Raw genomic sequence first — 25,048 nt, forward strand, 5'->3', positions numbered from 1 at the left:
TGTTTGTTCCTTTTGGGCAAAAACGACAACTTTGTATGATGATTAAAAAGTAAATTTTGCTAATGCATAAAAATCAGGTTTTGGAGGCTGTCAGATTGGAGTTCGTTCTATCCACTCATTTCCTAGCTTCTGTGTGCATCTAACTTGATCTGAAGCGAGAACGAGATAGCACCTGACTGAAGATGCTTCTACAGATAAAACAGCACAAGTATTTAAAACCTGTTGAATAGAATGTCTGCGACACAGTAATCCTCTGACAGTCTCACTTTTCACATTGCCTAATGATTTATTTCACATAGTCATGGGCTGGTCTTTTTAGGAGTATATTTTTATACATTACTTTTCATCTTACAAGGAAAGCATAGTGGCAAATATAAAATACCTACAAGCAAACATGATTTGTCAGTAGGAAACCATCCTGGTTTCCTACTGATGGGTGAGGAAGGGAAGCGCAGCAGTAGGAAGTGGGTTCTGTATGACTTTGCTACTCTTGCAGTTCGGAGTTAGTAGTTTGCTGTGTAGCTCTTACTGCCTTGGGGAACTCTGTGCAGACCCAGCTGGCCTCAAACTTGTAATGTGCCCCTACCTCTGCTCTTGACTGCTGAAGTGTTAGGCTGGACTATTGAACAAGCCTCTCACAAATGGTTTCTTAGTACTTCAGCCTTTCTGGATTAAAATGGATGAAACTAATTATTAGATGGTATTGGGTAGCTAACCCCTAAATCAAAAGTCACAGGAAGGATCCATTATCTTCTTTTTAAATCTATTTCAACCAAACAAAACTCTGTTAAACTCAAAGATTTATGACCTATATATGGAGGGGAAGTGAAATATGTTACAATATCAATGCAACTTTAAGAGTAAAAATACGCATCTACATATACACATCCGGCTTTCCAAAAAAAGGTAAAATAATACCTCAACTTTTTTACATGTTAAAAGAAACTAACTATACAATTTATTGGACATGTGGATGAAAAGAAGAATATTGTAGTTAAAATCAACCTTATCCAAGGATCCTGAAGGATGTGTCATTTATCGTGTTAATTTGTACCAATTGACCAAGGAATTAGATACAATCTATCTTTCCAGAGAGTATGACAATAGGAAATCCAATCACACCTGTTTGTAGAATAACAACATGTCAGAGTAGCACTAGGTTAGAGGAGAGGTAAGTGGATTTATTGAATTCCTAATGGCTTTGGAGCCTGCACATGACATTTTGATGAGTAGTCACACCTAGGTTGGATGAGTCAAAGATCAGACTTCATACTTCGAGCTCCTGCTCTTTCCCATTCTTTCAACATCCAATGAAATCATTCAGTCTCTGAGAAGCAAAATTTGTTACATTTAATTTAATTGTATAGCTGATTGTGCACTTGTATTCATTAAGTTGAATTTGACATTTACTTTTATGTAGAAACTGAATATGTCATTTCCTTTGCTTCCTACCTACTTGATTTTTTTCAACAATTTATTTATTCATTCACATTACATCCCATTCTCAGCCCCTCCTCCCTGTTCTCCTCCTAGCCCTTCCTATTCTTACAAATCTCTCCCTCAATTTCCCATCCCTGTTTCTTTGAGGAGAAGGAGATATCCCACTTGGGTGTCACCCCACCCTCAGACATCTAGTCCCAGAAGGGAATAAGTACATCCTCTCCACCTAGGCCCAAGTGGGCAGTCTAGTTAGCGGAAGGGGATCCAATGGCAGGGATAAAAGTCAGAGGCAGTCTTGCTCCAGTTGTTATAGGAATCACCTGAAGACCAAGCTGGTTAGAGGACCTACCTGAAAAACAAGCCAGTTAGCAGAGGATAAATAATATAAGTTGTTCTTTTATATTTTCCTTATGAAAAAATAAAAAGGAAGCATTAATGATTGAACGAAAATATCTAAAGAGACAAATATGACATGTTAAAATGTTTTTATAAAAACAAAAATATTTCTACTAATTGAGAAAATTTTCTTGTTTCCACCTAATAAGTGAGGTGTCATTTTGTGCCATCAAACTAGTCAAAGATGCCATATTGTCTCCAAGATGCGACCTAAATGCCTTTCAATGGTCTAAATTTACCTACGTTGTCACTCCCCATCTCTGAACAAGCTGCTCATTCAAGGAAATTATTTAATTAATAGATTGTTTTTACAGTATTCTTACTCACTAATCTTAATATTTTCACATACATGATGACTTTTCCAAAACATTCCTCATTCTTCCCAGTGTTGGATAAACAAACACTTGTCTTTAACCATGTAGGTTAAAGCCTGGTTTCTCTTTAAAATATCTTCCACCATCTCTTCCTGTGGGATTGCTTCATCACAGCTTTTATTTTCCTGAGCAACTGGTGAGTTCTAAGTGACTAACTGGTCCTTCTAAAATAAGTTGGAGAGATTGTCTTCAGAGCCTGATATTTAAAAGTGAGTTTTCAATGAAATAGCATAATAGTTGTTTTATAGTTAGGGTAATTTGTGATAGATAGGTAGGTAGATAAGTTTAGATGGACAGATTTTTATATATACATACATATACATATATAGATATATGTATATATATATATAGAGAGAGAGATGATAGATGATAGAAAAATAGACAGACATTTTGATAATAAATAATATAATTTCATTATTATAATTAGTTCTCATTAAAATAGACATAGAAAAAGTGTACCATGTCCTGCCTCCCAAGCTGAAGAACCAAGAAATTCAGTAGCATAGTTTGGTCTGAAAATTATTGTTTAAAGATGAGGACATCAAAAGCCTATTATTCGGCTTGAGGCCATGGGCCACAGAATGAAGGGTTGAAGGACTAGAGGTTATGTAAATCACGTCTGAAGGCTTCAGAGTGGGAAGGGCCCTAAAAGATGGATAGGGAGATGCAATTCACCCTTCTTCTCCCTGGGTATTTCCTGGAGCCCTCTGGGCAAAATCTCCTGTCCTGCTGTATCAGGGAGGAGAACCTTCTATGCTCAATGTATTAACTTCTTATATCTCCTGTAAAACCACTGTGGTTTGTATATGCTTGGCTCAGGGAGTGGCACTATTAGAAAGTGAGGTGTGTCACACCGGGCATGGGCTTTAAGACCCTCATACTAGCTGCCCAGAAGCCAGTATTCTGCTAGCAGCCTTCAGATGAAGATACAGAACTCTCAGCTCCTCCTGTACCGTGTCTGCCTGGATGCTGCGACGCTCCTGCCTTGATGATAATGGACTGAACCTCTGAACCTGTAAGCCGGCCACAATGACATCTTGTCCTTATAAGAGTTGTCTTGGTCATGGTGTCTGTTCACAGCAGTAAAACCCTAACTAAGGCAAAGGCAAACACCAAAACACCTAGACTTTTCTTATGCCTCCTTTTTTAATGTTTTTAATTAAATGTTTTTAAAATTTACATTTCAAATGTTATCCCCTTTTCCAGTTTCCCATTCATAAACCCCCCCATCCCATCCCCCCTTCTTCTGTGAGGGTGCTTCCCTACCCATCCACCTACTCCTTCCCACCTCCCTGACCTGATATTTCCTTGCACTGGTGGGGGGGTCCAGTCTTGGCAGGACCAAGGGCTTCCTTCCCATTGGTGCCCTCTACTACATATGCAGCTGGAGCCATGGGTCTGACTATGTGTACTCTTTGGATGGTGGTTTAGTCCCTGGGAGCTATGGTTATTTGGCTTTGTTGTTCTTATGGGGTTGCAAGCCCCTTCAACTCCTTTGATCCTTTCTCTAACTCCTCCATAGGGGATCCCATTATCACTTCAGTGCTTGGCTTCGAGCATCCGCCTCTGTATTTGTCATGCTCAGGCAGAGCCTCTCAGGAGACAGCTGTATCAGGCTCCTGTCAGCATGCACTTCTTGACATCAGCAATACTGTCTGGGTTTGGGGGCTGTATGTTTATGGACTGGGCCAGTCTCTGGATGGCCTTTCCTTCACACTCTACTCCAAACTTTGTCTCTGTATCTCCTTCTATGAATATTTTTGTTCCCCCTTCTAAGAAGGGTTGAAGAATCCTCACTTTAGTCATCTTCCTTCTTGAGCTTCATGTGGTCTGTGGATTGTATCTTGGGTAATTCCAACTTTTGGGCTAATACCCATTTATCAGTGCATACCATGTGTGGATTTTTGTGATTGGATTACCTCACTCAGGATGATATTTTCTAGTTCCACCCATTTGCCTATGAATTTCATGAAGCCATTGTTTTTAATAAATGAGTAGTACTCCATTGTGTAAATGTATGACATTTTCTGTATCCATTCCTCTGTTGAAGAACATTTTGGTTCTTTCCAGCTTCTGTCTATTATAAATAAGGCAGCTAGAAACATAATGGAGCATATGTCCTTGTTATATGTTGGAACATCTTTTGGGTGTATGCCCAGGAGTGGTATAGCTGGGTCCTTAAGTAGTACTATGTCAAATTTTCTGAGGAACCTCCAGACTATTTCCGAGAGCGGTTGTACCAGCTTGCAACCAGGCCAACAGTGGAGGAGTGTTCCTCTTTGTTCACATCCTCGCCAGTATCTACTGTCACCTGAGTTTTAGATCTTAGCCATTCTGACTGATATGAGATAGAATCTCAGGGTTGTTTTGATTTGCATTTCCCTGATGACTAAGGATGTTGAACATTTCTTTAGATACTTCTCAGTCATTCCATATTCCCCAGTTGAGAATTCTATGTTTAGCTCTGTACCTACATTTTTAATAGGGTTATTTGATTCTCTGGAGTCTAACTTCTTGAGTACTTTGTATATATTGGTTATTAGCCCCCTTTGGATATAGTATTCATAAAGCTCTTTTTCCAATCTATTGAAAAGAAAACTCATAGCTCTGAGTGCCTCCAAAATGAAACTGGAGAGAGCATACACTAGCAACTTGACAGCACACCTAAAAGCTTTAGAACAAAAAGAAGCAAAACACTCAAGAGGAGTAGATGGCAGGAAATACTCAAACTCAGGGCTGAAATCAACCAAGTAGAAACAAAATGATCTATACAAAGAATTAACAAAACCAGGAGCTGGTTCTTTGAGAAAATCAACAAGATAGATAAACCCTTAGCCAGACTAACCAGAGGACACAGAGAGAGTATCTAAATTAACAAGATCAGAAATATAAAGGGAGACATAACAATTCAAAAAAATCATCAGACCCTATAACAAAAGCCTATATTCTTATGCCTCTTATCTAGTCATCCCTGAACACAGGCGCCTACCTATCTAGCAGTGTAAAGATGGCTGGCAGTGTGATTTAAACCTCAGTACTCAGAAGCATAAGCAGATCTCTGGAGCACCAGGCCAGCCAGTACCATATAATGGAAGCTTTTACAAAAGTAAATTATTGTTGATGAAATGACTGGTAGTAATATTTTCATCCTAATTTGCTATGTTTTGGTTCTTTTTGGTTCCTGAGAATCCTAGTAAGCCCAACATAAATAGTATTTCCAATACTCTCACACCACTATACAATATGAGAACTCAGAGATGACTCCTTGAATGAAAGAAAGATAAAATTTTAGTGAAAATTTTAGTGATTTTAGCATGTCTGTTTACCAAACACCTAATGGGAGATTATTATATAATACACACTGATACAGTTTCTATAGACAAAATGTAAGAATTCAGATAATGGTTGATTTACTCAAAAGAGCTTAGACATAATAACTTTTGGCCAATCCAAAAATAACAATACAAGTAGAAAAATCAGCAGATTAGACACACACAATTGACTTTCTGAAATTAAGTTCTCAAATAACTGCCTTTAAATTTAAATTATTTATATATTTAAGAACTTTATTGACCTCTACAATGAAATCAAGGAGAGGCCAAGGAAAGGTATTGGAGAACTATTTTAGTTTTAATTGTATTGCTATACTTTAGAGAGAAAAATTCTTCCCTAAACTTGTATATATTAAAGGCTAGTTACCATAGGAAGGGCTTTGGAAAAGAGTTTAGATCAAAAGGGCTGAAATTTCCTCAGTGGGTTAAGCCAGTGGTTGATATCTAGTCAAATAGATTACTAGTATGTAGGGTTAGTAGGAGAAAGTAGATCACTGAAGTAGACACTGTCCTTTGAAAGCAAATCTTATCCTTGACCCCTTCTTGTCAATCTATATCCACTCCTTGACATGAAGCAAAATGTTCAGCTCCATAGCACACTCTCCAGTATCATGTTCCCTCTCTACACAAGTTGATAAGGGACCACAAACTAAACCCTCTGAAAATCCGAATCCAAAGAAACATTTCTTCACATAATCATTATCTTTGGGTAGTCATCAATGACAACATATGAAGATTAGTTTATATAAAGAATATTTTCCCACAAAATCATTTACTGTATTAGGCAGCAGCAACAACAGCAGCAGCAGCAACAACAACAACAACAACAACAACAGCAACAGTAGGCATGTGCCTCAGTCAGGGTTTCTATTCCTGCACAAACATCATGACCAAGAAGCAAGTTGGGGAGGAAAGGGTTTATTCAGCTTACACTTCCACATGGCTGTTCATCACCAAAGGAAGTCAGGACAGGAACTCACATAGGGTAGGAACTTGGAGGCAGGAGTGGATGCAGAAGCCATGGAGGAGTGCTGCTTACTGGCTTTCTTCCCCTGGCTTGATCAGATTGTTTTCTTATTGAATCCAAGAATAGCAACTCAGGGATGACACCACCCAAAGTGGACTAGGCCCTCCCCCACTAGATCACTAATTGAGAAAATGCGTTATGGCTAGATCTCATGGAGGCGTTCCCTTGAGGGAAGCTCCTTTCTCTGTGATAACTTCAGCTTGTGTCAATTTAAGACACAAAACCAGCCAGTATAGCATATAATCATTTCATAAAAATTAATCAGGCTGTAAAGAGAAAAGAAACTAACGAATGACATGGAAAAACATTTAGTTATATTTAATGGAAATCCATGATTCATACATTTGTCCTATAGGCTATCAAGACTGCCATTTTCAGAAACAAAGAATAGAGCACCCATGTAGCAAAACATGGAATGGTAAACCCATCTATCAATAGGGGGTTGGAATCCTGACATCATCATTACAAAACACAGCAGAAATGAGAAGCAAATTTGAACTGTACATGCACGAGTTATATATGAAACCAGAGAGGACTCTAAAAACTTAGTGAACCTTTACTTACATAATGGACATTGTGTTCCTGCCTGAGATTTATGTTTTTGTCTGTTTCTTGAGGTACTTTCTACAAAGAGATGAGCCACTGAGACAATTCCATTTCAAGCTCAAACTTTTTCAATGTTAAATGAACACATTTTAATTAATTAAGCTTTTTGATTAATCAAATCACAGGTATGCTAATGACATGTATAAAGCATTTTCCTCAGTAAGAAATTTATAAAATCCCTGTAGCCAGCTTTAAGCAAAAGGCAAATTTTTCAAGGGTGGTAACTCATACTATACTTAGGATAGATCCAATTTAAACCTGTGTCCCTCATGTATCTCATAACCAACTTATGTACAATAATTTGAATATGCTATAACTATTCCTTTATTCAAAATGCTTATAGTATGCATATTATAGATACAAATTGTACATATGTAGCATACATATGTATAGAAACACACACCACACATATATACATATGTATACACACACATATCTTCTTCTTTGTTAGTTTTGCTTTTGATTATTCTCAAAATAGACTTTAATATTTTATTGAAACCTCAAGTTAAAAGAGAAGTCTGAGAATTGTTTTTTATATACAATCTGTAACTGAGATGAGCAAGGACTGCGAAGAAGTATTTTCCTGCACCATTTTGTGTTATAAATCATTTTGATATCTGTCGCACTCATTCCAGGAAGCACCAGACCACAATTGGAAGAAGAATCATGAAAACCTCAGTGTACATACCTAGGCAGAAACAGAACCTCTGGAGTACCTTTCTGTTCCTTTGACTTAGACCAAAGCAACTGTACCACGAATAGGAAATGCTGTAATGGTTAAAAGGGCTGGGGAGGTAACATGAAAGCAATCACAAAGTCAAAGTTAAAAGGATGGAGGACCCAGGAGAGCTTTCTTTAGCATTCATGAGAAGTGCTACTGAGATTAAAGCTTGATTTCTGAGAAACAAAGCATTAACTAAATTCTAGTTCAATGAAATGTTTTCCTACAATTTAAATTAAATACATTACAGAAGAGCATTCTTGTTTTACATCCAAAGGGGGCTTATTTATAGACATTCTCTTTTGCAATTACACAATTACAAGTGCTATCAATTACAATTGATGGTGTGCCTTTCTCCCTTCTTGCTCAATTTTAACACTAGTTGGTCTCTACTAATTCCTTCCTGTAAATCTGTCTTCAATAAGGAACAACAGAAAATGATCTTTGTTGACAAATGCTTCATGTTTTTTCCAGTTTTATGCAAACTTGTTTAACATTACTACGTATTTTTAAGAAGAAAGATGACTATAGCATATTTCAGGTGAAATAGTGAACTCATAATCTGGTCATCTCATAAGTACACAAGTGAAGCACAGAAGTGAAGCCTCTTAGATTTGGTAAAAATATTATTAAGTCAGCAGGATTCAATAGAAACGACTTTCTGGTATATCACGTAACAAAAGGGATGGTGATTATTTCCTAGATTGCCCAGCTTATTTGTTCTAAAATATCTTTAATGAGTTTAGATAAATAATAGGAAGATGATTATTCAAACAGCAAAGGGTAGCATTAAAAAATAAAGTATAGTAAAAGACTGACATCCAAAATCAATTTCTTTGTCTCAGAATGACGTTCACCTTGATATGTGACATTCAACTTACAGGAAACAATGAGGAAACAAATAATCCCCCACAGGATGTGTTTGTTGATTTAAATACTCATACTCCTATAGAATCAAAGGTCTGGTGAATTTTCTTTTCTGGTTTACCTTGGTCACCAATATTATTTAATGTGTATCGAAATAGAATTGCTCATGGCCCCTATGAAGCATCATGCTTTACATAATTTATTATGGATAATCTTTGCAAGTGAAGCTACCCTGTTAAATTCTTAGCTATTGTGTAAAGATAAGCTGCATCCAAATGCATATGCTCATGACTAGACAGTGTCCAAGGATAAACATTTGGGAGAGAGGTGAAAAGCTTTGCTTAATTTTTATAGCCAAAAGGAGTTCTGTGGAGACAACCAGAGACATCCAGAAAATATCCAGAGCTTGTATGTGACAGAGTAGTAGTGTGTGTTGAAGTATTGTATGATTCAAAGAATGTTGAATATCTCTCGCCTGGTAATCATGAGTATCACTTCGTCTAGAGCAGGGCCTTGCACATGTAATACAACTAATGTTCTTCTCAGAGTCGACCCCATCCAGTATGGCTGTATTCTTCTGCCCAATTTGCCTGTATTCCCCTATCCAATATGAACCAATTCCTCTCCACATTGACTGTATTCCTATATAAAGACAAGAGACTCAGACACACAAGAAGAATGATATGTGACAACAGAGGCAAACCAAAGAATACCTCAGAGGATACCAGAAACTTGGAGAACAGCATGGTGTTGAGCCTGCCCTAGAGTCACCACACAGAGTGCAAGCCTCCTGACCTCACTCCACCGTCCAGGAATGTGAGAACATGCATTTCTCTGTTTAAAAGCTCTTTGTTGAACTTCGTTATGACAGCCCTTATAACTAATACAGCGAAAAATCCTACACTAATTCTGTTTGTGAATCATCCTTCATCTAGGAAGGACAGCATGCTTCAGAAACATCAAATTAATCCAAATAAAAAGTACACAGAGTCCTTGTTAGTGGACCATAGTACTTACATTGAAGAGAGTCAGCAGCCAGGGTGTCATTTTTTTCCTCAGCACAAAAGATCGTGGGTGATAATATTAGATGTATTCTTCTTAAGTAACATATCTGATGAAAACCAAATTATATAAATGTGCATTCCAAAGGATAAAGCACTAAAATATCCATGAGGCATTACTTCACCATCAAACTAAGGAGATTGTTGAACTGAATCTTTCGTATGCTTCTCTTTTTTACTCTCTTTTTCTGCCTTCTCCTCAGGACACTATCCTAACGCATACCACACACACGCACACACACACACACACACACACACACACACACACACACATGCACATTCGCATGCATGCATGCACGCACACATGCACGCATGCACACACGCAAGCTCACATCAGGGAAATAATTTTCCAAAATTTTGTACTTGTCATTTTCTCCATTTTCTCTTCTTTTATTAGTAGTTCATCACTTAATATTTAAAATCAGTTAATAAGCTTCTCAAACAATAAAATCATGAATAATATCCAACAGTTTTAAGAATAGAATTCATATGTGCCTCAAAGAGTCTGAACAAGAACCCCAATGCGTCTCTGTAAACATGGTGGACATCAAGGCCTATGAGATGATGAAAGCCATGTAAACATTAATTGAGTAAGGTGACACCAAGACACCCCAAATCTGATATTATGTTATTCCTTAAAATCTTTCCCAGTATAATCACTATTTTCTCCCATCTATATGCATGTCTCCAAATTTTCTTTCTTTGTCTGTCTATTCTTCATGTTGTATAATATAAACACATATATATCATATAGTAATAATATAGTCAATAATACATTATATATAAAATATATCCTCAAACAATAAAACACATGAATAATATCCAAATTAATTTTAAGAATCAAAATGTTGGTATTCTCACACTATTAAATATTGCCTTAACAAAGAGTTTGAACAAGAACCATGTCATCAATGCGTCTCTGTAAATGGTAGGGAAATAATCATAAAAGTATATAATGCCTAGCGTTTTGAGATGATGAAAGCCTGATAAACATTAATTGCTCCAATTCCAAAAGGTGACACCAAGAGGGCACCCAAATCTGATATAGTTATTGCCTAATTAAACTCTTTCCCAGTATAATCAGCATTTCATCCCATCATGGGATATGCATGTCTCCAAATTTTCTTTTCAATTTGTCTGTCTATTCTTCATGTGTTTTTTGACAAAGGAGCCAAAAACCATCCAATGGAAAAAACATATATTTTCAGCAAATGGTGCTGGTTCAACTGGAGGTCAATTATGTAGAAGAATGCAGATAATCCATGCTTATTATATGGATAAATCAAACCAGATATCAAACTAATAGAAGAAAAAACTAGGGGAAGCATTTTGGAACACAGCACTGGAAAAATTTTCTTCTCTATTCTAAGATCAAGGACAAATGGGATCTATAAACTAAATTGACATGTTTGGGACAGCGGCATAACAACAGATTGGGAAAAAGAAAATGACATTGGTATTCAAAATATACAAAGAACTGAAAAGTTAGACAGCTAGGGAGACAAAAACCTATTAAAAAAATGGGGTTGAGCTAAACAGAGAATTAACAGCTGTGCGAATGGCTGGAAAAGTTTTCAACATCGTTTTGAAAAATGCAAATCAAAACAATGAGATTTCACCTCACACCAGTGAGAATGGCTAAGATCAAAAACTCTTGACAAATTTAGCAGGATGGAGAAATAAAATCCTCCAAAACTGCTACAACCATGTAGTCTGATTTTGGACAAGGATCCATTAAATCTCTTTTAAGAAGAGAAAATAAAATATGTTGAGAGGTTGAAGCCAAACTGGAAAGAACCCAGATGGAAATGGATTTGGTACATCTTTTTTTTTTTTTTTTTTTTTCTGAGGCAAATGGGGAAACTAACCTAGGGCTTAATTCAGAAAAAGACATACATGGTATGTACTCATTGAGCTAAAGCCCCAGCCCCTAGATGCCTAGAACAAATGTTCAGAAATGATCAAAATGTATTACTAGACACAAGAATACAGCAAAACAGAAAGGCATACCATAAAAACCACTGATTTGAGAACAGGACCCCTGTTGAAGGAATCAGAGCTGAACTAACAGATTGCCAAGACCCCTATGACAGCAATGCCAACCAAAAGCATTTCCAGGGGACTAGCCACTTAAAGACTAACATGGACTGATCCTGGACTCATATGGTTGCAATGAATATCCAAAGCCCTGGGACTGAACCCTAGTGAACTAGACTGTTGGGAGAGGGCAGCAATGGGGTGTGGGAGGGGAACACCCATAGGAAACAAATGTTTGCCCGGAAACCGGAAGGGAATAACACTGTCAAGTATATAAGGAAAAAAGAACAGAAAGTGAGTTAAGGAAGAAACTAGGAAGTCAGATTGTACCAATCCTCAAAGTTCTTGTTGGGAAATACCTTGGTTTTAATCCAATTGGTAGATTTCCAAACTGAATAGCGTGTACAACATGACACAAAATCTGCTCTCTGGTTGAAGGTCTGGTACACTGTGGTTCTTCATATGGGCCGGCCAAGTGACTTGTAAGAAGTTTTAGGTAACATTACTGTCTCTGCGGAAACTTCTGTGGAACACAACCTTAGATTAGCTTACCATTCTTTTTAATAAAATGTTATTCAAAAAACCAGCCACCTATATGCTGGCTATAGGCGTTGAGTTTCAATCATGCAGCTTTGTAAGCCAGATCACTATTGATTAGTTCCAAATTTTCAGTTTCATTACTTTCCTGTTGCTTCAATAAAAGACCATGACCAAAGATAATCAACAGAGGGTTCATTGTGGCTCATGGTCCTAGAAAGATAAGAGTCCATCAAGATAGGGAGGGATGGGAGAGTCAGGCATAGAAGCAGGAGCAGCAAATTGATAGATCAAGCATTCATCCACAAACATGAAGTACTGAGATCAAACTAGAAATGTGCGGAGTCCATGAACTCTCACGTCTAAAAACCCAGTGTAACACTTTCTCCATCGATTCCATGCCATCTCCACAAACATCTCCACCAAATAGAGACCAACTGTCCAAATTTCTGAGCCTATGGGAGATATTCTTATTTAAACTTATTTTATTACTACATGAAAATAGTCATAAAAATGAGCAGAGGGAATGCTTTGAATATTCAATGTGAGCTTACAAGAAAAGAATCGTACTGGGACAGACCAAGAAGCCACTTATATCCATGTGATATCATAGACCAATTGTATGGATTAGAGAAATAATCCAAGTAAGCACACATGGTAAGTATTCCATATTGTATGTAATTATTATTAGCATATTACTAATTAGCATAAGTAACTATGATTACTGTTGGCAAAACCAACTTTCAAAGCACGTTATTAAACATTATGCATTTTCATGCAATAATTTCATAGACTTCACTGCATTTAGCATGCAGAATGAAAATGACAATTATACAATTACAATTAACATTTTAATCCAATGCACTTCAACAAAAGATTAGATACTTGTACGAACCCTAATAATGCTTGCAGAAAATGCACACCAAAAGAAAATTGCCGGCAACTAGAAAATAGGGTCAGAAAAAGAATATAAAAGAGAACCTTTCATAGCTATTAATAGTATTCCTCTTACAGTGTTCATTACTTTTTCCTTTTCATTTAATGAACCTGTAATACCTTTTTATGTTGTGCATATGGATGAAGGTGTTTACTGAAGTCATGTAAAAGGAGATAAGGTTAAGCTGCACACTCCCAAGCTTACCCTAAAACTAACCCCTGCTCAGTAATCAAGGAGACCCCACTGTAATTCTAGATACAGAGCTTAGTCAAGTCAATGAACAACTGTTAATATTTTTTCTTGAAAAGACATATTTTGAGCACTATTTCACTTTTATCATATATTGGAATTTCTAGGATAGATTAGTATCTTAGTAGTTTTCTATTTCAACATTTACAATACTGCTTTTCTTTGCCTCATAGTAAATCTCCATGAACAGCCTGCATCTATCTCTTACCAGAAGTTCTGCATTGCCCTTTAACTTAATGTCTTAATTTATTCCATTCTTTTTCTACAACTAATGACTGTATTTGGTTTATTTTCAATAAAGCCTAATGATTACATTTAAAAGGTTAATCAGGTTTAAATAAAGATGAGGGAGATGTTTCTTCCATATTTGTATGGCTCCCAACCTGCTTTCTGCAAACTTTAGATTCTGCCTTCTGTGAAAATCGTCAGCTCTAGAAACTCATCTTGTGGGTAGGGCATATGGGGCAACATTGAACCTTGGTTTCTAAAACATAAGAATGATTTTTTTAACTTTACAGCAAGTAATGTAGCTATTTAATTAACATCCAGGGAGGGGTCATTGTTTTTTATTTGATGACAAGAGACTGAAAGGGAAATCCCAGGAGAAACAGAGCATCAGAACAATTAGCTAAACTGAAAAGAAAAAAAAAATGGGCATGAGACAGTAGCAAGCGGTCTGCACGGAATCCCATTGAAGGCTGTAATTAGCCCATGCTTCAGTATTTTGCACAATACAATGAAGCACCATTTTACCCAATATATCTTAATTAAAAGCAAAACACAATACAACACAAAGCTACCATCAAAGAGGCGTTATTGGCACTTACATAATACGGAAGATGAGGAAGGATTTTGTTTTCTTTGTTTGGCCAGAAAATTGGAACTAGGCATTCTATTTTCCACACTTCTCTCAATATAGCAGCATTTGTATACCAAAAGCTGCATTCACACTGTAAATTATATGGATGAAAGCCACAGGGAAAGAGATAGTTTGTTGTTTTATAATTCAATAGTAATAATGCTTGGGTTTCTCTGCTTTCTCTCTCACAAAGAAAACAATTATTCAAGGTTTAGTTTTTGCCACAAAGGGAGAGTTAGTTGAATATTATCATGTTCGTATTTTATATTCCCTCTCGCTGGGATACATCGATTATGCAATAACAATTAAAATACACGCCAAAATAATTTTTTGAAAGTTTTAAATTCTGAATATCATAGAAAACAGAACAGTGCATTGTAGTCTTTTAAATGTGATTTCCTTATACAGGGGAAGGGAAAGCTCTATTTCCTAAGTTCTATGTCCCTTGCAGACAGATTATCTTTATACCATCTCAAAAAGAAAAAACAGGCAAAATACCTTCAAAGATGGTTTCTATTAGCATCTTGAAGGGACTTTTATTCAACTTACATAATACAGTTAAAGAGTAAAAATCAAATCAGTGCTCTAGGTAATTTGCATGGAGAAGATCCAACACTTACAGCAGAGAATCAAGATGTACAAGAAGTCTCAGCGGCATTTCCTTCCGCATGGCAAGATGCTGTTTCTAACAAATCTCTCAAGGTTTTACGTAAGAGCCAAGCCTTATTCGCTGAGGAGCAAAATGAACAATAATGCCAGCTGAGACTTCCACACAGCTTGCAGAGTGACTCACTCCACGCTGACAAGGCCTAAACGGAGCTACCAGGAGTGGTTCATCTTCATCGCTCTAAAAAGGGAACGAAGGAAAGTTACCCAGGATCTAACCCCAAGCCCGTCCAGAAGCAATGCTCACAAAAGAGTAACCAGTGACAACCCAGTTCTAACAAAGCCTGCAGGTAGTGCCAAAAGGACTCTGGGCACCGAGAATGTGTTTTCCAACTCATTTTCCTTCTTTCGTTCTCACCCTGTTGCTCCTCTTTGCCTCGCTCACCTCCTCTGCTTTTTTATCTTTCATCTCTGTACTCTTTCCCTCTCTGTCTCTGTACCTCTTTGTCTCTGTTTCTGACTCCACCTCTGTCTCTTCCTCCTCTCTCTCTCTCTCTCTCTCTCTCTCTCTCTCTCTCTCTCTCTCTCTCTCTCTCTCTCTGTGTCTCTCTCTGTCATCCTCTCTGTCCCGCTCCTTCACTCACTATGTATGCACGCACGTGCTCATCTGTGTGGATGCTCCTGTGCGTGCTGGCAAACATGTGTCCCAGCACATCATCCTCATTCTATGAACCAGGCTCTCCGTTTTGTTTCATTGTATGCACAAGTTGGTCTGTGAGATTCTGGAGAATCCTCCTGCTGTCGCTTCCTGTCTCTCTGAAGTCCTGGGATTATGCACACAGACACTTAAGCTGGCCATATGTGGGCTCTTCAGAGCCACCCACGCTTGTGTGGCAAGGTATTGTTCACTGAGCTATCTCCCCAAATCACCAATGAGTTTTCTGTGGTATTTACTTTGCACAGATGTTACCTTTTATAATACCAATATCTAAAAAAATACAATCCAAGTGTTCAAAAAGACTCAGACGTTTACAGGTATTTAGAATCCAAGAAAGTATTGACTTTTTTTTTTAAATGCCACCTACTCATAGAAATGTGTCATTGTGTATAATTCTGTGCCCATCTAGAAACTGGACGGCAACCTTTCAGTAATGTCTCCATACATAAAGTGGAAAACGGCCTCCATAATACACCAGGGCAAGAGGAAACTAGTGTTTTCCAGTGGACAGAGTGTAAGTGACTTTATTTGGATTTATCAGAAGAATGGAGGCAACAATGCCCAAGCTAAGAAATGGGAGGGGGCATGTTGATAATAAGATGAAATAAGTTTGCAGAGAGGGAAAAGAAATTAAAATGAGTTTAATGAGTCAGAAATACAGTCAGGCGTGCGGTTTTAGTATTGGCAATGCTAGATGATTCATTGAGGTGTTAGATTTGATTAAAATGGCTAAAATAAGAGGACAGATGTTCCCATAGAAATCAATTAGAGCAGCATATACATGTGTCACAAATACATAATCAGTGAGCAGTAGATATTATTAATGTATGCATCACAATAGAGTGTGTTTCTAAAGATATACTTGCATTAAATTAAAAGACATGTGATAGATTTAAAGCTATTCCATCAAGGCCCTGTCTGAGAAAAGCCAACGCGAGCGATCCATTGGTAGTAGAGTGAGAAATAAAATGAAGGTGACAAGAGAAGGCAGAGGCTGGCATCGAAATAGATGTCCCCTAGAAGTCACATACAGAAAGCCGGCATTAGAGACGCTGCTAAACAAACCTGACTGGATCTGTGAATGAGAAGAAAGGGGATGGCAAGGCGAAAAACTCATGGCTGCTTGTCCCATTGGGCTTGCCCTCAGGTGTGTCACACATAAGAATGAGACGGCCATTAAAACAAAATTGAACACTGTGCTTTAGTTAATGCAATTTCTTTAAACTCCTTTTGGGGGGAAAAATCTCTTTTTCTCCATCCAACATTCTCACTGGTAGCATAGGTTGGCGTTGAGCGTGGGAAAGGATAGCCAGAAGCTTATGCCTAACAGAATAATCGCCATTCCACAGTCTAGTATATTATGAGGGTTTGTGACCAATTATATAATTATTGTTAGTTTTTACTTACCTAAAACACCTTGCTTTGGATTTCAAAACAGGCGATGTGTCAAGAACTCATTTTACTAGCTATTCAATGTTTATTTTAAATCTGAATTTCCAACTCAGTGAACTGGGGGAGATCAGTCATTTCTGTAACGATAGGACTTAAAATCCGTGATGTCATCGTAGCGTCTTTGTCTGCTTACATGGAAACAAGGTGATTGGTACATAACATATATGACATACGTAACTATATAAACATATTATCTTCCCCATATATATGAGCAACAAAAGGTCAAAAGCTGACAAAAAGAAGTGTGATAAAATTTAAGTGTTTTGCTTTCCTTTTGAAGTGGTACTCTTCTTAATTTGTCATAATTTGTGTACTTTTTCCCAGTCCTTCACCAGGGTAGCTAAAGTTGCTTAGAGGTAACAATAATTCTCCTTATTATAAAATTTTTATTTCCTTCACAGCTTACTGTGGAGTAAAGAGGAGTAAAAAATCATTTTGTCAATTTCTAACACATAATTGCTCCTACCTTTTTTTTCTTTTTTGGCTTACAAATGTAAGTTATACTCTATCATGACAAGAAATTCAAAGCAGGGTCTCCAAGCATCACATCCACAGTGAAGAGCAGAAAGAAAGGAATTATAGAAATCCTTGCTTGTTTGATGCTCAGATAGCTTTCTTCTCTTACATGACTGAAAACTATTTGCTAAGGAATGGTACTGCCCACAATCAGCTGACTCTTTCTATATTAATTATTAACAAGGTCCCTTTTAGGCATGTCCATAAGCCAACCTGATCTACAAAATCTCTCATAAGTCTCTCCTTTGAGGTGCTTCTTGGTTGTATTATGTTAGTTATTAAAACCAACCTGAGCAACGTGGCTATCCTTTGGATATTATAAAATTCCATTCCTAGTAGGTCTGACACAATAGGACATGAGTTCTAATTTGGATAGCTACATAACTAAAAAATATATAATATAATTCAAAACACTCTTTCGTACTGTTTATCTTGTTCCTGGTACTTTCTTAAACTTCCTTGCATCTACATTTGCAATCTGCATTGCACACAGTTTGTAATTGATTCTTTCTTAAATAAGTCAATGACTATTTTAGATTACTGTCTTCTTAGTTAAGGTCTCTTATATTTACTTACCTGTTTTTGACTATGAAATTCCACTTTGTTCTAAGAACTTTGAGAAATATGTGTAGTAGGAACGAGGAAACTTGCATCATCTGATAGTTCTAGGAGCATGAAATGTTTGAGTACTATGGTCATCCAGACATCGTAAAACAAATGAACACCCTAAATGAAACAGTTAGCGATTATGTCATCGTCTCAGCACAACCTCATGTTCTAAGTAAATGTGTCTTGTCTTTGTCCACTCAGTTCTCAGAATCAAAAGCCACAGGTTAGATGGCATATGACCAATGGCATTTCTTTGCTCACAGCTTTGCAGCAACAAGTCAGTTGTAGGGTATCTTTGTACAACTTTGTGGTCAGGGACTCCATGCTAGGTCTCTGCTTTCTGACTGTGTCTTCAAAGCTAAAAGTTAAGTCTTTGTCTTCCCTATTCTTTTTCCTTAAATGTATTTTGGGGCATATATTTGTGAGACGGAGTATTATTACATAACTCAGTAGACCTGAAACTCACTATCTAGTCTAGGCTGGCTGGAATTTTATCATTTTCCCTCAGTTTTCCAAGTGCCAGGATTCATGTCAGCAGTCCTTAGGGGCTTATTCAATCTTGCTTATTTCCTGGCATCCCTATGTACAATGCAGTGACATCAGGATCTAGGTCTTCTGCACAGGAAGTGGGGCACAACACAATGAACCTGTACTTGTACTAATTTCAACCGCGAAATCCACACAGGAAAAAAAAGAAGACAAAAAATCTAAGAAAAGACAAAAATCAGAATCCTCTCCCAGACTAAGTTCTAAACTGGTTTTTTATTTTAACGTAGTTTGAGGTTTTCTGTTTACAATAACACGGACCTGACAGCTGTAGATTCTGGGAAAATGTGACCTCTTCTTCTACCCCTGCTTAATGTAAACTTGTTCAGATAAATGAACTAGTGCTTCCTCCAACTTTAAGTGAGATTCATATTGGCCTTCAAATTACCCTTCCCAGGAAATTCTGAACATCTTAAACTCATCATATTTTCCACACTTTAATTTCCTCACCCTGTATCTGAGTGCACTAAAATCTGTTCCTCCAACCTGATGGCTCCTCCTAATGTCTCGCACTCTCACACTAACAGGATGCTCACTTCAGTGCAATGCTCTCTCCGAATCTTGCTTTCATTTCCTGTTCTATTTGCTATAAACATAGTTATTTCCATTCTGTTGCTTTCAGTCACATATGGCATTTTGAAACTGTTAAATAAAGAGATTATCAATATTAGATCTACCTCAGCTGCAAAACCTACATTTATAGAGAAATATGATCTATTCAATTTCATTCCTGAAAGCCCAGAATCCTAGTGATGGTCATAAATTCACATGATTACCCAAAGCATTGCATTTTGCATTTGGAACACTATTTAACTAGAAAGGGAAGTCAGATATTCATGCAAGCAGGGAGGCAGCTCCCTATTAATGACATGTGCACAGAAACTGCAAAATACAAATGATTCTGACTGACACCATTAATAAAACTTGACACTCAAGCAAAATGGCTCCGTAGTATCTCCTCTGGGGACAGAGTGCATGAGAAAAATATTCATATTTTGCCAAATTCAACATTTTGCAGGAAATCACTTTCTCCTTTATCAACTTGTCAGGAAAGTGGTAAAACATTTGAAAAAATATACACATGCTATTATTTCTAAAACCACATGATATACACTAATATTCATTTGAATACTTCCTGAGAGATCTTCACTCTTTCAAAATAATAGAAGAATTGCTAATATAGCCACTCTGGTAGAGGCTAAAGGACTGAAAATTAAGTTCAACAAATACAACTTTTTAAGATATAATCTAAACGGCTGTGGGAAATATGCTGTTTTAAAACATTCCTTTAGTGGAAAAGCAAGAATGGGGTTTCATCTGAAAATGAGTGAAAGACACTAATGGGGCATTTGCTGTGTGCCATTTTCTAGGAAATCACTTGAAAATTGTCTTTAAGTGATAAACTGACTTATTTGTTTCCTCTTGTTCCTGCAGCTCTTCTAAACACAGCACTACAGCACACAAGGAAAGGAAGAAGCCATCAGAGGGATTTCTCTCCTGGAATTTGACTAAATTCTCCATGGTTATTCTAATAGATATCCCTTAGGATGTTTGGGGAATAAGACATGAAGACGTTATAATTGAAAACGAAATAGGGACTAATGTCCACCACAGGGGAGATAATTAGAAAAATCCTGCATTGAGCTACTGTTGTGAATGATAATCAAGTAGGGCTCTACCATTCGATTACAAGCCTCATTCAGTACAGACCACGTGTGCCTTGGCATGAAGTGATTAAGCAGTAAACATGCTGTGTTGCCCCTGTGGGGGAGAGACATGCTAGAGACATGAGACCGGGACTAAGCTGTCTATTAGTATAGCAAGTGAGACTCAAGAAGATGAGCACAAGAGGAAAGAGAAGAGTTCAAGAAATCAAGGGGGGACACCATGATTTCACAGCCATAGGTGGAACTGCTCAAGAAAATAGCCAGCCAGCATAAACATAGCATTTCCTTAGCATTAGAAATAATGAAAGGGATTTATAGGTAAGATTTTAAGATGAGCATAAGAGTATGTGGTTATTCCAACTGCTAATTGTGTTCGTTTCTACACGTTTATACATTGGACTAATAAATTAAAATCTTCCTAAGAGTCTTCTCTTTACTAAAATTATCATTGGTAAATTGTGAATCTTTTCAAGCCTTCAATGCTTAGCATAGCTAAAGATAAACATCTTGAGTAACCAGTGCACTCTTCACTGAAGCTAGACTCTGTGTATGAATGAGACGCCTCAGAATAAGAGCAAACTTGAATATAGGTATCTAAACAGAGCAGATCAGACACCAATTAAACATGTTCATAATGACATACTTGAATAAGTCAGAAACTAGTATAAAAGCAGTTCCTTAGAGCACAATTAAATGTTCGGTTTTAATGTGTTTTGAGACCCATTCCATGTAGACCTAGGACTTGGTATATAGCTGAGGTTGATAGCAATCTCATAAACTATGTAATGATTTCGCTTCTAGTTCATTTGGATGTTATCTATCTGGCTCCTGTGTAAGGTTGGACAGTGTTTCTGTTTTTATCTACTGGATAGTGTCTTAGAATTTACTTAGGAATTTTCACAGCTGTGGGTGCTACAACCCCTTCGTGGGGCCCAGGGGACCATGAGAGAGGCTTCCATACTGCCCTTATACTATGGGTGCCTATGTCCGATGACAAACTCTGAGACACAAAATAGAGCATCCTAGCAAACTGGCAGAACCTCAGAATGGGCCCAGAACAAGGCAGTGGCTGCTTCCCCATCTTTACAACAGTCCTATCAGGTGCTGGCAGCCTGCCACCTCTTCCAAGTGTCAGTAGGATGGTTGGCTGCTCTAGAGCTCCTGTGTAGTCCCCACTGCTCCAAAGGCTATATAAAAACATTTGCTGCTGCTCAAAACAGCAGTGCAGCAGACCTGCACCTGGGTCCTGATCTCAGGTATCTGTTTCCTGGGTTCATAATCCACCTCCTTCACCCCCCAACATCCCGGTTCCCACACACAGCATATTATAATAGCAATAGGGTTTTCTTGTGTGAGTTTAAGATGCCAAAAGGTTATTAAACTCTCGTATATGTTGGAAAGGATTTTTTTAATGTTTACTATATTCCAAAACTTCTTCAATACTCTGCATGTTTTCATCTAATCACAGGATCAGTTATGCTTTCGTTCATTTCCAGGTCTCAGGTCGTTTCAAGATATATGTTTACATCATTCAGGGAGGAATGAGTACTTTTTACGGACACTATCAATATTATAAATGAATTCAGTGACAACATAAGGCAAAAACACTCCTGTGAGTGAACTAAACACAAATACTTAAAGAACAGCACAAATTTTAATAAAATGAAGCTTCCTAAAGCAATATGCATTACATAGACACTAGAAGATGGAATTTTGTTCAAAAGATGAATGTTCACGGTTATTGTATTTGAAGAATGACTTACAGTATGGAGTTTAGGAAGGAGTTTAGGATCCTTTCAAGCTCACTCGGGAAGGATATGTTACTCTCTTTTTGTACTGTGACTGACAGGACAAATTACAAATGCCTAACAGAAAGTCTATCCATGTCATCACACCTCTTCTTCTCTGCTGCTAACACAATACCTTCTGTGCAGTCCAGCAACACAGAGAAAAAATGTAGACTCACTCTTAGAAACTATTATTTCTACCAAATCTGACAAAATTACATGACAATACATCCATCTTTGAAAAAATATATATATAATGCATAGATTAAAATGTTTAGCAAACTTTTCTATTATTCTAACTATTTAAATCTCTCTACAATCAAGATATAAAGATAGGCGATGTGATAGGGATAATAAGAGCAAGACCAAGAGAAAGTAGATAGACAGACAGACAGATATGCAGAGAACTGATATATTTTATGACTAAGTTTCACATGATTATTGAGTCTAAAATTTGCAGGCAAAAATTCAGTATGCTGAAAATCTGTCAGGAGTTGATGTTATAAAGTTCATTTATTTATTTTGATACAATACCATGCTATTTATATCAGGCTGACATGTAATTCTTGATTCTTCTGCCTTAGTTTCCTTTTCGCAGAAATTCCAACAATGTGTCACTAACCCTTGGAGATACTGTGAGTATTGGATCTAATTTAGTCTAGAGCTGGACTTCATCTCTCCTTAGGACATGTCAATATTTTTCTGATGGTTATCAACTCAGTATACTTATTTAGAGTCTACTAATTTAATTATCTATCACATCTAAATGATTTTCATAACATATATAAACTGTCTTGACCACAACTAAGCACCATAGCCTACTCAATCCAACATAAGTAAAATTGTATCACGTGATAATTGTCATCGTGGACTTGACGCAACCTACAAACACCGGGGAAGTGGGTCTCAATGAGAGATTGTCTAGATCAGGTTGCCCTGTATGGTGGCTTGGAAGAGATGAGCTTCCATAGCCTTATGTATTTGGATACTTGGTCCCTAGTTGGTGGAACAATTTAGAAAGGATTAGGAAGTATAGCCTTGTTGGAGGAGGTGTATCACTGGTGGGTTTACCAGCTTGGGAATCAAGATGTGATCTCTCAGCTGCTGCCACAATGCCTTCACTACACCATCATAAACTCTAAACCTCTGAAACAAGAATCCCAAGGATGATTTATAAATGGCTTTGAACTTGCTAATGCTTTTCTATCACAGCAATAGAAAGATAACTAATGTAGCATGCAGGTATGTCTCTGGAGGACTGCCTTGATTATGTTATTTGGTGTAGGAAGGCCTATCCATTTTGAGTGGCCCCATTCTCTTGGTTTGAGACCTAGACTGTAAAACTATAGAGAAGAGGCTTAGCATAAGTCAGTGTTAATACATTCATTTTCCTTTCTGCTCTTGACTACATTCTTGCCCTAGAATTGTAAGCTGAGTAAACCATTTTTCCACTAAAGTTGCATTTGCAAGGATATTTCATCCCAGCAATAGAAACAAAAATAAGTCAGCACCTTAATCAACATCTTCTCCTCCTTTACCTGAAAATCAATGGACAATTGAAGCATCTATACTTTGGTCTTCCTTCCTTTTTCACTCCATATGGTTTGTGGGTTGTATAGTTGCTATTCTGAGCTTCCAGAATAATATCCTCTCACCAGTGAGTACATATCATGTGTGTTGTTTTGTGTTTGGGTTACCTCACTCAAAATGATTTTTTCTAGTTCCATCTGTTTGCTTGCAAATGTCAAAATGTCACTGTTTTTATACAGCTGAGTAGTACTCCACTGAGCAAATGTACCACATTTTCTGTTTCCATTCCTCTGTTGAAGGACATCTGGGTTCTTTCCAGCTTCTGGCTATTATAAATAAGGCTGCTATAAACATAGTGGAGCACGTGTCTTTGTTATATGTTGGAGCATCTTTTGGGTATATGCCCAGTAGTGGTATACCTGGGTCTTCAGGCTAAACTATTTCTAATTTTCTGAGGAACTTGGAGGAGGGTGAGGGCCAAAAGGGGTGCAGGATCAGGTATTAGAAGGGACAGGAAAGAGGCACAGAGTCAGGAAGTTGAGTAGAAATATGTAGCAATGGGGATGGGGAACTTGGGGTAGCCACTAGAAAGTCCCAGATGCCAGGGAAACGAGAGACTCCCAGGACCCAACAGCAATGATGTTAGCCAAAATATCCAACAAAGAGGAGATAGAACTTGTAGAAATGACCTCCTGTAGATAGGCATTGTTCTCAGTTGGGGATATTCAACCTTCTCAAAAATTTTAACCCAGAAATGTTCCTGTCCAAAGGAAAGACAGGGACAAAAAGAATGGAACAGAGACTGAAGTAAAGGCCATCCAGAGACCATCCCGCCTAGGGATCCATCCCATCTGCAGATACCAACCCCCCATACTGTTGCTCATGCGAAGATGTGCTTGCTGACAGGAGCCCGGTATGACTGTTCCCTAAGAGTTTCAACCAGCCCCTGACACATACAGATGCAGATACTCACAGCCAACCATCAGACTGAGCACGGGGACGCCAACAGAAGAGCGAGGGGAAGGACTGAAGTAGCTGAAGGGATTGAAACCCCATAGGAAGAACGATATCAACTAACCAGACCACCCAGAGCTCACAGGGACTAAACCCCCAACCAAAGAGTATACATGGAGGGAGCCATGGCTCCAGATATATAGGTAGCAGAGTGTAGCCT

Source organism: Rattus rattus, chromosome 4 (assembly GCF_011064425.1).
Source record: "Rattus rattus isolate New Zealand chromosome 4, Rrattus_CSIRO_v1, whole genome shotgun sequence".
Taxonomy (NCBI): domain Eukaryota; kingdom Metazoa; phylum Chordata; class Mammalia; order Rodentia; family Muridae; genus Rattus; species Rattus rattus.